The following is an 11,112-nucleotide window of genomic DNA, read 5'->3' as shown; positions in this document are numbered from 1 at the left end:
ACAGTTCTTCTGTGTATTCTTGCCATCTCTTCTTAATATCTTCTGCTTCTGTTAGGTTCATACCATTTCTGTCCTTTATCGAGCCTATCTTTGCATGAAATGTTCCTTTGGTATCTCTAACATTCTTGAAGAGATCTCTAGTCTTTCCCATTCTGTTGTTTTCCTCTATTTCTTTGCTTTGATCGCTGAGGAAGGCTTTCTTATCTCTTCTTGCTATTCTCAGGAAGTCTGCATTCAGATGTTTAAATCTTTCCTTTTCTCCTTTGCTTTTCACTTCTCTTCTTTTCACAGCTATTTGGAAGGCCTCCCCAGACAGCCATTTTGCTTTTTTGCATTTCTTTTCCAGGGGGATGGTCTTGATCCCTGTCTCCTATACAATGTCACGAATCTCATTCCATAGTTCATCAGGCACTCTATCTATCAGATCTAGGCCCTTAAATCTATTTCTCAATTCCACTGTATAATCATAAGGGATTTGATTTAGGTCATACCTGAATGGTCTAGTGGTTTTCCCTACTTTCTTCAATTTCAGTCTGAATTTGGCAGTAAGGAGTTCATGGTCTGAGCCACAGTCAGCTCCTGGTCTTGTTTTTGCTGACTGTATAGAGCTTCTCCATCTTTGGCTGCGAAGAATATAATCAGTCTGATTTTGGTGTTGACCATCTGGTGATGTCCATGTGTAGAGTCTTCTCTTGTGTTGTTGGAAGAGGATGTTTGTTATGACCAGTGCATTTTCTTGGCAAAACTCTATTAGTCTTTGCCCTGCTTCATTCTGTATTCCAAGGCCAAATTTGCCTGTTACTCCAGGTGTTTCTTGACTTCCTACTTTTGCATTCCAGTCCCCCATAATGAAAAGGACATCTTTTTTGGGTGTTAGTTCTAAAAGGTCTTGTAGGTCTTCATAGAACCGTTCAACTTCAGCTTCTTCAGCATTACTGGTTGAGGCACAGACTTGGATTACTGTGATATTGAATGGTTTGCCTTGGAAACGAACAGAGACCATTCTGTCGTTTTTGAGATTGCATCCAAGTACTGCATTTCGGACTCTTTTGTTGACCATGATGGCTACTCCATTTCTTCTAAGGGATTTCTGCCTGCAGTAGTAGATATAATGGTCATCTGAGTTAAATTCACCCATTCCAGTCCATTTCAATTCGCTGATTCCTAGAATGTCGACATTCACTCTTGTCATCTCTTGTTTGACCACTTCCAATTTGCCTTGATTCATGGACCTGACATTCCAGGTTCCTATGCAGTATTGCTCTTTACAGCATCAGACCTTGCCTCTATCACCAGTCACATCCACAGCTGGGTATTCTTTCTGCTTTGGCTCCATCCCTTCATTCCTTCTGGAGTTATTTCTCCACTGATCTCCAGTAGCATATTGGGCACCTACTGTCCTGGGGAGTTTCTCTTTCAGTATCCTGTCATTTTGCCTTTTCATACTGTTCATGGGATTCTCAAGGCAAGAGTACTGAAGTGGTTTGCCATTCCCTTCTCCAGTGGACCACATTCTGTCAGATCTCTCCACCATGACCTGCCCATCTTGGGTTGCCCCACGGGCATGGCTTAGTTTCATTGAGTTAGACAAGGCTGTGGTCCTAGTGTGATTAGATTGACTAGTTTTCTGTGAGTATGGATTCAGTGTGTTTGCTCTCTGATGCCCTGTTGCAACACCTACCGTCTTACTCGGGTTTCTCTTACCTTGGATGAGGGGTATCTCCTCACCGCTGCCCTTCCTGACCTTCAACGTGGGATAGCTCCTCTAGGCCCTCCTGCGCTCACGCAGCCAAGGCTGCTTGGACGTGGGGTTGGTCTTCCCGGCCACCCCCCTGGCCTCTGGCATGGGTTGCTCCTCCTGGCCGCTGCCCGTGGCCTCCGGCGTCGGGGCGTGGGGTAGCTCCTCCCACCCACAGTCCCTGTCCTCGGGCTTAGGGGCGTGGGGTAGCTCCTCCCAGCCGCCACCCCTGACCTCAGATGCCGGATAAGTCCTCTCTCTTCTCCACCCCTGACCTCGGACGCGGGGTAGCTACTCTCGGCAGTTCCTGAGCGATTGCAGTCTGGTACTCTCGGCCGCTGCCCCTGACCTCGGACGTGGGGTAACTTCTCTTGGCCTGAAGCACTTTGATGTACACTTAAAACTAATGCAACATTGTAAATCAACTCTACAATAAAAAAAATAAAATTAACAAAATTTTAAAAGATGGCTATCTTATTTGGTTCATGGATGTTTCTGAATGTTAAGGCAATGGCAACCCGGTCCAGTACTCTTGCCTGGAAAATTCCATGGATGGAGGAGCCTGGTGGGCTGCAGTCTATGGGGTCGCTAGAAGTCGGACATGACTGAGCGACTTCCCTTTCACTTTTCACTTTCATGCATTGGAGAAGGAAATGGCAACCCACTCCAGTGTTCTTGCCTGGAGAATCCCAGGGATGGGGTAGCCTGGTGGGCTGCCATTTCTGGGGTTGCACAGAGTCGGACACAACTGAAGTGACTTAGCAAAAGCAGCAGCATACCTTCATTATTGAAACTATATTAATATAACATACCTTTTTTCTTGTGAATTTTTTTTTGCTGTGAAATTTACCTTTCCAACATTAATCTTAATTTTTCTTTGACTTGTCTTTGCCTAGTATACTTTTGTCTCCTTTTATTTCACTATCTTTTTAATTTTAGGTATGTATCTTTTACACACATATAGGAAGATTTTATTTGCAAGCCATTCTGAAAATATTTGTCTTTTAAAAGAGGAATAAACCCAATTTACAGTTAGAGGTGTTACCTATACATTCAGTCTCATATCTACCATCATTTTATTTCCTATTACTTGTGTTATGTGTTATGCTTATGTAGTATTTTCCACGTAACTGACCCTTTTTATTGATATTTTATTTGTATTATTTTGTTTGTATTTGTTTAAACAAATATTATGGAAACTTTATTGTTCTTTTCTAGTGGTTACCATTCCTGTAATTTTTGAAAGACTTTCCCATGATGTTTCTACATGCCTGGAAAAGACAGTCAAAAGGCTGTCTTTTGAGAACATTTTATTGAAAACACTCTTGCACTCTTGGAAGATGGAGAGTGGCTTCCTTCAAAGAAAAAGGTGTATTTGTTTCCTGATAATAAATATAATGGCTCCTTCTGCAGCAAGGTTTGGGCAGGTTTTCTATGACCTGCTTTAAAAAACTGAAGTTGCCTAACCTTTGGGTTCTTCAGCTGTGACATGAACCTACTGCATATGCAGTATGCACCTGGGCTCTTTTCACTCCCTGGGTCTAGGGAGGAAGGGAAGCTAAGGAAATGAGAAGCTCCTTCTTGCCAGATGCCATAGTCCTGTCTTTTATCTCCCTCAGGAGTGCCTTGTCTTTTGCCAGCTTTTAGGAACTTGTGGGAGGCTAACCTGTGGCAGGCTAATTTGTTAGACTGCAAGTAGGATATCATTTCCCATCTTTCACACTTCTTGATACTAACATGATCATTTCCTTTTATCCACCTTAACACTACTTCCATTCAGTTGCTCATTCATAAATATCTTTTGCCTCCTGCCTGTTACCTATAGGCAGTTGTTTAGCTTATTCTGTGCTCCCCTTTCTTTTTTTCTTCTCCAATTTGTATCATTGTTTTTATTTGTCAGATTATGTAACATTTTATAACAGTTTTCTATCTTTGTCCTCTTTTTGTATTAGTCTTAGATTTATGGTTCAGAATGTTCAGTCTCACTAACTGTAATATTTTTGCCCAAATAAGACAAAGTAAGCCCAAGTATGTTGGTGAGGAACAAATGAGGGATTATATAGAGAATGGCTTGTAGCCTGAGAGTAATTTGGGGGACTTTCTAAGTGGGTCCAGTGACTTCTTTAAATTTATGAGACCAAAGAAGTGAGTGAAGAGTAGGTTACAATAAAAAGTAAATTTGGAATAAAAAATAAACTAACATTTTTCTACTTAGGCCAGAAAGTAGCACAGTATCTTTCTCCCCTAAAACTTGCATTCTTTATTGTCTTTAGATCCAAAATCAGTTCAAGAAGCTGGCAAAACAGATAATTGGTTCAGATCTTTCATGCTTTTGACTCCATTCTGTCTAAGCACCTACATTTTCACCTGAGTTATATTTGATGGAGTACTCATAATTTTAAACACAAACTAAAGCATTATTGTCCTGAGATAGTTTTACACTTAAAGAAATACCATTTAAAAGTCTAAATAAATACCTAAATGATAAAATTTTCCAAGAAAAGAAAATTTATCCCATTTTTTGAAAAACTGTAAAAATTTTCAATTACTTATCTCAACAATGCTTGCTCAGTTCCCTTTACTCTTCTTTCCAACTACTCTGTACCCGTTCTGGATAGATTAGAAGAAATCAAAACAGAAGAAAGAAGATTCTGTTCCTTGAAGAGATAGATATGGTTATCGAGAAAATTAACTGCAGTAAAATTTCATCCGTTATAATAGGCCCATGAAGATGAACAAGGAAATGTGCACATTTGGCCATGCTACACTTTAGCAAAAAGAAGAAAATATAAACTATGCCTCACAGAAATCAGAAACTATATTTTCTTTCAACAGTCCATAATAAGCACCTCTAGAATTAGAATGTTTGCAATTCAGCCATATTTGCTTCCATTGGATTAGCTATTTTAAGCTAAATTAAAGGGAATAAATTAATATATTTTATATACCCAATTTGTTAATTTCAGTAACAAAAAAGTAAGTGGGAAACCTTATATACTCTGTCTGTTTTTGTTATTCCCACTGAATGAAACACTGTGACTTATAGTCACATCTCAGAGTGCCTGCTTTAGGCCCAAGCTTGCGGTTTCCCTCTGTTAGAGAGATGTCGTTCATCATTATGTGAGGTGCAGTTGGAGTCAAAAGATTTCCAAATAAATCTGGAATGGCAGTCAATTAGTCATCACTTTCACAGCTTGTCCATACATCTCTTGTTAAGTGAATGTTTATACACTTACCCTCCCTAAAGGCCCACCAGTAACTTTGTGAAACACATTGACATAGAGCCATGACATAGCCCTGTTGCAAAATCTGTCTCCAATGGCAGTTAATCAAAGGATGCCATGAGCTCAATAAAACCTGCAGTAATAATACAATACAGTGAATATCTGCTGTTACTATTTCTGCTATAAATCTTGTGAGTGTCTTTTACTTTAGCAAAGAAACTATTAATAAATTCAACTTGCAGTAAGGAAAACATACACAAAGCATCCTACTGCGTGATGGCTTTCAGACCAGACTCTGAAGCAACAATTATTATTTTTTAAATATTACATTTGCCACTAGGATATCATGTTTACTCAATGTTTGATGAGAAGTGGAGCATTACATAAATATCAGCCATTTGATACCAGGAACAATCTTTATTCAAAGCCCCAGGCATCAGTTCAAGAAATAAGCATATAACTTCCTTTAGCTTAAATAGCAATCACTTGAACTCCTCCAAAATAGAGTAAAAATGCACTGCTGGCCTTGGCTAACAAAATACAACCACATGTATTATTTAATTTCATTTTTTGTAATTGTATTACGTCCTATCATACAGAAATATATATGTGTATTTTCATCATGTACATTGGAGAAGTCACTTCAAGGCATTTTATGATAAAGTTTTAAAAAGTACTTAGTCACTTTTTTAAAGTTATGCCTTATTTTAGAGTTAAGAAAGCACAATAAAATTGATCCAGCTATTTCTAAGAATTCTATAAGAGAATAACAATGCTAGTAGTTCTAATGCCAAATTCAAGAAACTTTCACTGTAAAATATCAATAAAATGTTGTGGTAGCTCCCATAATGATGTATGCAGTACATCCTAAGATGAATAGTTCGTGGTTGGCAGCAAAAACATGATTGAATGATCAGATAATACTCATAAGAGACATGTCATAAAGAACAAAAATTTCAAGCAAATTGATTTGTTACTCTCTTCTATTTTTCAGAAATATTTAGAAAAATATTCATTTTTATCTAGAAATATGAACCATTTGGATTTCCCATATCTGTGCTGAGTTTGAAGGCTTCTTAATACACATGCAGTTCATAAGTACATTCAAACCTAATGCATAATTCACGAAATAAATCTAATTAATAATTTAATGTCTTATGTTATTTCAGACTGGCAAGCTTTGGCTTTGCTTGTATAGAACATTAAGTATTCCTATCATATTCTGACATTCTTCTCTGTCCTGAATGCCTTAATTATTTTTCATTATGAACAGAATCACTGTTTATTAATCTGGTCTTGAAATAAAAGAACTTGCAGTGAGGAAAAAGTGGCCACTGCATAGGTTAACTTCCTATGCACTTAAAGTAAGTGCATAACTACATATAATAGTAAGCATACCATACGTAATGTAATGGAAAGCATTAAAATTAAGGTTTGAAAAATACGTAACAACTCCTGGCATATGACAAGATCTGTGTCTGTATATTATAAATGAATTCTAACATTATTTAAAATGATATTAAAATAATCACATTAATGACTGCCAAACAGATGAGTCTACATAAATCTATATATAGATTGTTCGTGGATACATTTTGCAGTTAGATAAATTTGACTTTTACTAATAAATGAAAGGTTATTTTATGTAATTATTTCAAATAAATTGAAATTAAACCCAGGACAGCAGAGTAGATTAATAAATATCTAGTAATAGCAGAAAAAGTATGTCTATATTAATTTTGCTTGTGTTGTCCAGGAAGGAAATATTTAAATAACATAACTGGAAAAAGTCACTGTAGAAATTCTTCATTTAATTTAGTGTCCTAAACATTGTTTTTATCGTGAAGTGACTCCAGGACAATTTCCATCTGTGTATAAATAAGCTTATAAAAACATCATACTTATTTTTAAAGTTAACTTTCTTTTGGAAGGAATTAAATCATGTAGAAAGAGAATGGCACTCCCATGATGGGATTAGTGTTCCTGTAAGAAGAAATTCTCCTTTCTCTGCTAAGAGAGGATACAGTGAGAAGGCAAGTCAGAAAGAGGCATCTCACCAGAATCTGGCCATGCTGACACTCTGATCAGAGTTCTCAGCCTCCAGAGCTGTGAAAAATATCTGTTGTTCATAGGCTTCTGAGTTTAAATAAGAAAGAATCATGTCAGGAACTGGTAGATACCACTTAATCTCTGATATTTAACTAATAATAGTAACCTACATGGAGAAGGCAATGGCAACCTACTCCAGTACTCTTGCCTGGAAAATCCCATGGATAGAGAAGCCTGGTAGGCTGCAGTTCATGGGGTCATGAAGAGTCGGACACGACTGAGCGACTTCACTTTCACTTTTCACTTTCATGCATTGGAGAAGGAAATGGCAACACACTCCAGTGTTCTTACCTGGAGAATCCCAGGGACGGAGGAGCCTGGTAGGCTGCAGTCTCTGGGGCTGCATAGAGTAGGACACAACTGAAGTGACTTAGCAGCAGCAGCAGTAACCCACAGTTGATGGCATCCAGTCTCATCACATCATGACAAATAAACAGATGAGGAGAAAATGAAAACAGTGACGGAGTTTATTTTCTTGGGCTCCAAAATCACTGTGGATGGTGACTGCAGTCATGAAATTAAAAGATGCTTGCTCCTTGGAAGAAAAGCTATGACAAACCTAGGCAGCGTATTAAAAAGCAGAGACAACACTTTGCTCACAAAGGTCAAAGCTATGGTTTTTTCCAGTAGTCATGTATGGATGTGAGAGCTGGACCATAAAGAAGGCTGGGCGTTAAAGAATTGATGTTTTGAACTGTAGTGCTGGAGATGATTCTTGGGAATCCCTTGGACAGCAACAATATTAAACCAGTCAATCCTAAAGGAAATCAATCCTGAATATTCATTGGAAGGACTGATTCTGAAGCGCCAATACTTTGGCCACCTGATGTGAAGAGCTGAGTCACTGGAAAGGACCCTGATGCTGGGAAAGACTGAGAGCAAGAGGAGAAGGGAATGACAGAAGATAAGATGGTTGAATGGCATCAGTGACTCAATAGACATGAGTTTGAGCAAGTTCTTGAAATTGGTATTGGACTGGGAAGTCTGGCATCTTGCAGTCCACAGGGTCGCAAAGAGTCGGACACAACTGAGCAACTGAACAACAGTGGGATGAGGTCAGTCATTGTCACAGCACCGCATCCAAGATGATAACTATGAAAATGTGATGAACGTTAGGAGATCGTATTTAAACACAAAGCCTAGATTATGCAACTGAATAGTCTAAATTATGAATCCATAGGCACACAAAATGTAAATACATTTTTATCTAATATCAAATAATCATTGTAGCCTATGAAAGAGTGGGGAAACAGAAACTCTGACACATATATATTCAAAGCTATTCTACCAAATAAAATAGTATTATATAGGGAGAGGTGCTACAGCATGAGTGAAAAATCACTATTACGGGTAAAATTTTAGACTTTTTTCAATATTCCAACTGAATATTAATTTATTTAAATTTAAGACATTTGTTGCACACCTACCATTTGAACTGACTGTGGCAGTCATGGAGGTGTGCCACTTAGATACACATACAAAAGAAAATCTGCACTGGGAGCTGCATCAGCTCACAATTGAATGACAACACTCTTAGGATCTGCCATAGATTTTTAGCCAAGAACATACTCCCTCTAGGTTGTCCATGCTAATACTGGGCACAGTGCAATGCGAGGGCCTTGCTTGAGCCCAATATGAGACATCTCTAACAGGCAATCTTTGCTCTGGGGTTCCCTATTGACATGGCTGAGATTTTCTCAGAACTTCAAGGGTAGCTTTATTCTTCCAGTGGTTCTTCTTTACCGCTTGTCTTTTTGTAGGTGTCAAACATGCACCACAGGCTTGAAGACTCTCTCTATTACAACCCCCTCTCTCTTTTGAACTTCACAGACTATCCTCAATCAATTTTTTATCATTTCTAACTCTGTCTTGTTATTTACTTTCCCGTAGAGTCACACTGACATATTGACTCCCATGGTATAAATAGTAAATGCTGACAGATTTCAAATGTAGTCTTTTCTCTTTATTACCAAAGGTAAATATGGAAGGCTATTATCAAGTGAAAAATAAATACATTAATTTCTTGTTGCTACTGCAAGAAATTATCTAAACAACTTAGTGACATGAACAAGACAAATAAATTCTTTTAAAATCTGGAGATGAGAAATTCCAAAAAGAGTTTTATGGAGCTAAGATCATTTTATGGGATCCCCACATGGAGCTAGTGGTAAAGAATCCACCTATCAATGCAGGAGACATAAGAGACTCAGTCTCCATCATTGACAGAAAGATTCCCTATAGTAGGAAATGGCAACCCACTCCAGTATTCTTGCTTGGAGAATCCCATGGACAGAGAAACCTGGCAGGCTATGGTCCGTGGGGTCACAAAGAGTTGGACACAATTGGAGTGACTGAGCACAGCACAAGATCGAGGTATTTACAGGGTTGTTTCCTTTTCCATGTCTAGCTGCTATTCAGACTCCTTGACTTGTAATCCTTTCTCCATCTGCAAAGAACATGACTCCAATCTGTTTCTGCCATCACTCTGCCTTTTCCATTGAAGTCAAATCTTCTGTCTTCCTCTCCCACCCTCAAACCTCAACATTATCACTTTTCCCCTGAAACAGAATGCTAATAAGTTGGAATAACTAAATATTAGTATCTGGTCTGATTAAATGATTCTCAAAAAGACACTATCGAAGTTAATGTAATCATATGCAGTTGAAATCAATGATTCAGTAGTATTTTCATCTTTGTGAAGAAATAAGAAGGAAAAGATAACTAAGCTTTTATATCCAGTGCCTGGATCTTGAACTGGTACCCAAACTGAGTTACTCAAATAAACTTAGGTAGATGTTTCAAGGATTAAAACAGACTTGTATTTTGTTTTGTTTTATTGGTTGGCACTTACTAATACAAAATGTTTTCCTCTATTTCTTTGCTTTGATTGCTGAGGAAGGCTTTCTTATCTCTCCTTGCTATTCTTTGGAACTCTGCATTCAGATGCATATATCTTTCCTTTTCTCCTTTGCTTTTCACTTCTTCTTTTCACAGCTATTTGTAAGGCCTCCCCAGTCAGCCATTTTGCTTTTTTGCATTTCTTTTCCATGGGGATGGTCTTGATCCCTGTCTCCTGTACAATGTCACGAATCTCATTCCATATTTCATCAGACATTCTGTATATCTGATCTAGTCCCTTAAATCTATTTCTCACTTCCACTGTATAATCATAAGGGATTTGATTTAGGTCATACCTGAATGGTCCAGTGGTTTTCCCTATTTTCTTCAATTTCAGTCTGAATTTGACAATAAGGAGTTCATGGTCTGAACCACAGTCAGCTCCTGGTCTTGTTTTTGCTGACTGTATAGAGCTTCTCCATCTTTGGCTGCAAAGAATATAATCAATCTGATTTTGGTGTTGACCATCTGGTGATGTCCATGTGTAGAGTCTTCTCTTGTGTTGTTGGAAGAAGATGTTTGCTATTATCAGTACTTTCTCTTGGCAATACTCCATTAGCCTTTGCCCTGCTTCATTCTGTATTCCAAGGCCAAATTTGCCTGTTACTCCAAGTGTTTCTTGACTTCCTACTTTTGCATTCCAGTCCCCTATAATGAAAAGGACATCTTTTTTGGGTGTTAGTTCTAAAAGGTCTTGTAGGTCTTCATAGAGCCGTTCAACTTCAGCTTCTTCAGCGTTACTGGTTGGGGCATAGGCTTGGATTACTGTGATATTGAATGGTTTGCCTTGGAAACGAACAGAGATCATTCTGTCGTTTTTGAGATTGCATCCAAGTACTGCATTTCGGACTCTTTTGTTGACCATGATGGCTACTCCATTTCTTCTAAGGGATTTCTGCCCACAGTAGTAGATATAATGGTCACCTGAGTTAAATTCACCCATTCCAGTCCGTTTTAGTTCCCTGATTCCTAGAATGTTGACGTTCACTCTTGCCGTCTCCTGTTTGACCACTTCCAATTTGCCTTGATTCATGGACCTAACATTCCAGATTCCTATGCAATATTGCTCTTTACAGCATTGGACCTTGCTTCTATCCCCAGTCACATCCACAACTGGGTATTGTTTTTGCTTTGGCTCTGTCT

This window comes from Bison bison, unplaced genomic scaffold, assembly GCF_000754665.1.
Source record: "Bison bison bison isolate TAMUID 2011002044 unplaced genomic scaffold, Bison_UMD1.0 scf7180017864517, whole genome shotgun sequence".
NCBI lineage: Eukaryota > Metazoa > Chordata > Mammalia > Artiodactyla > Bovidae > Bison > Bison bison.
This window is presented reverse-complemented; position numbering follows the sequence as displayed.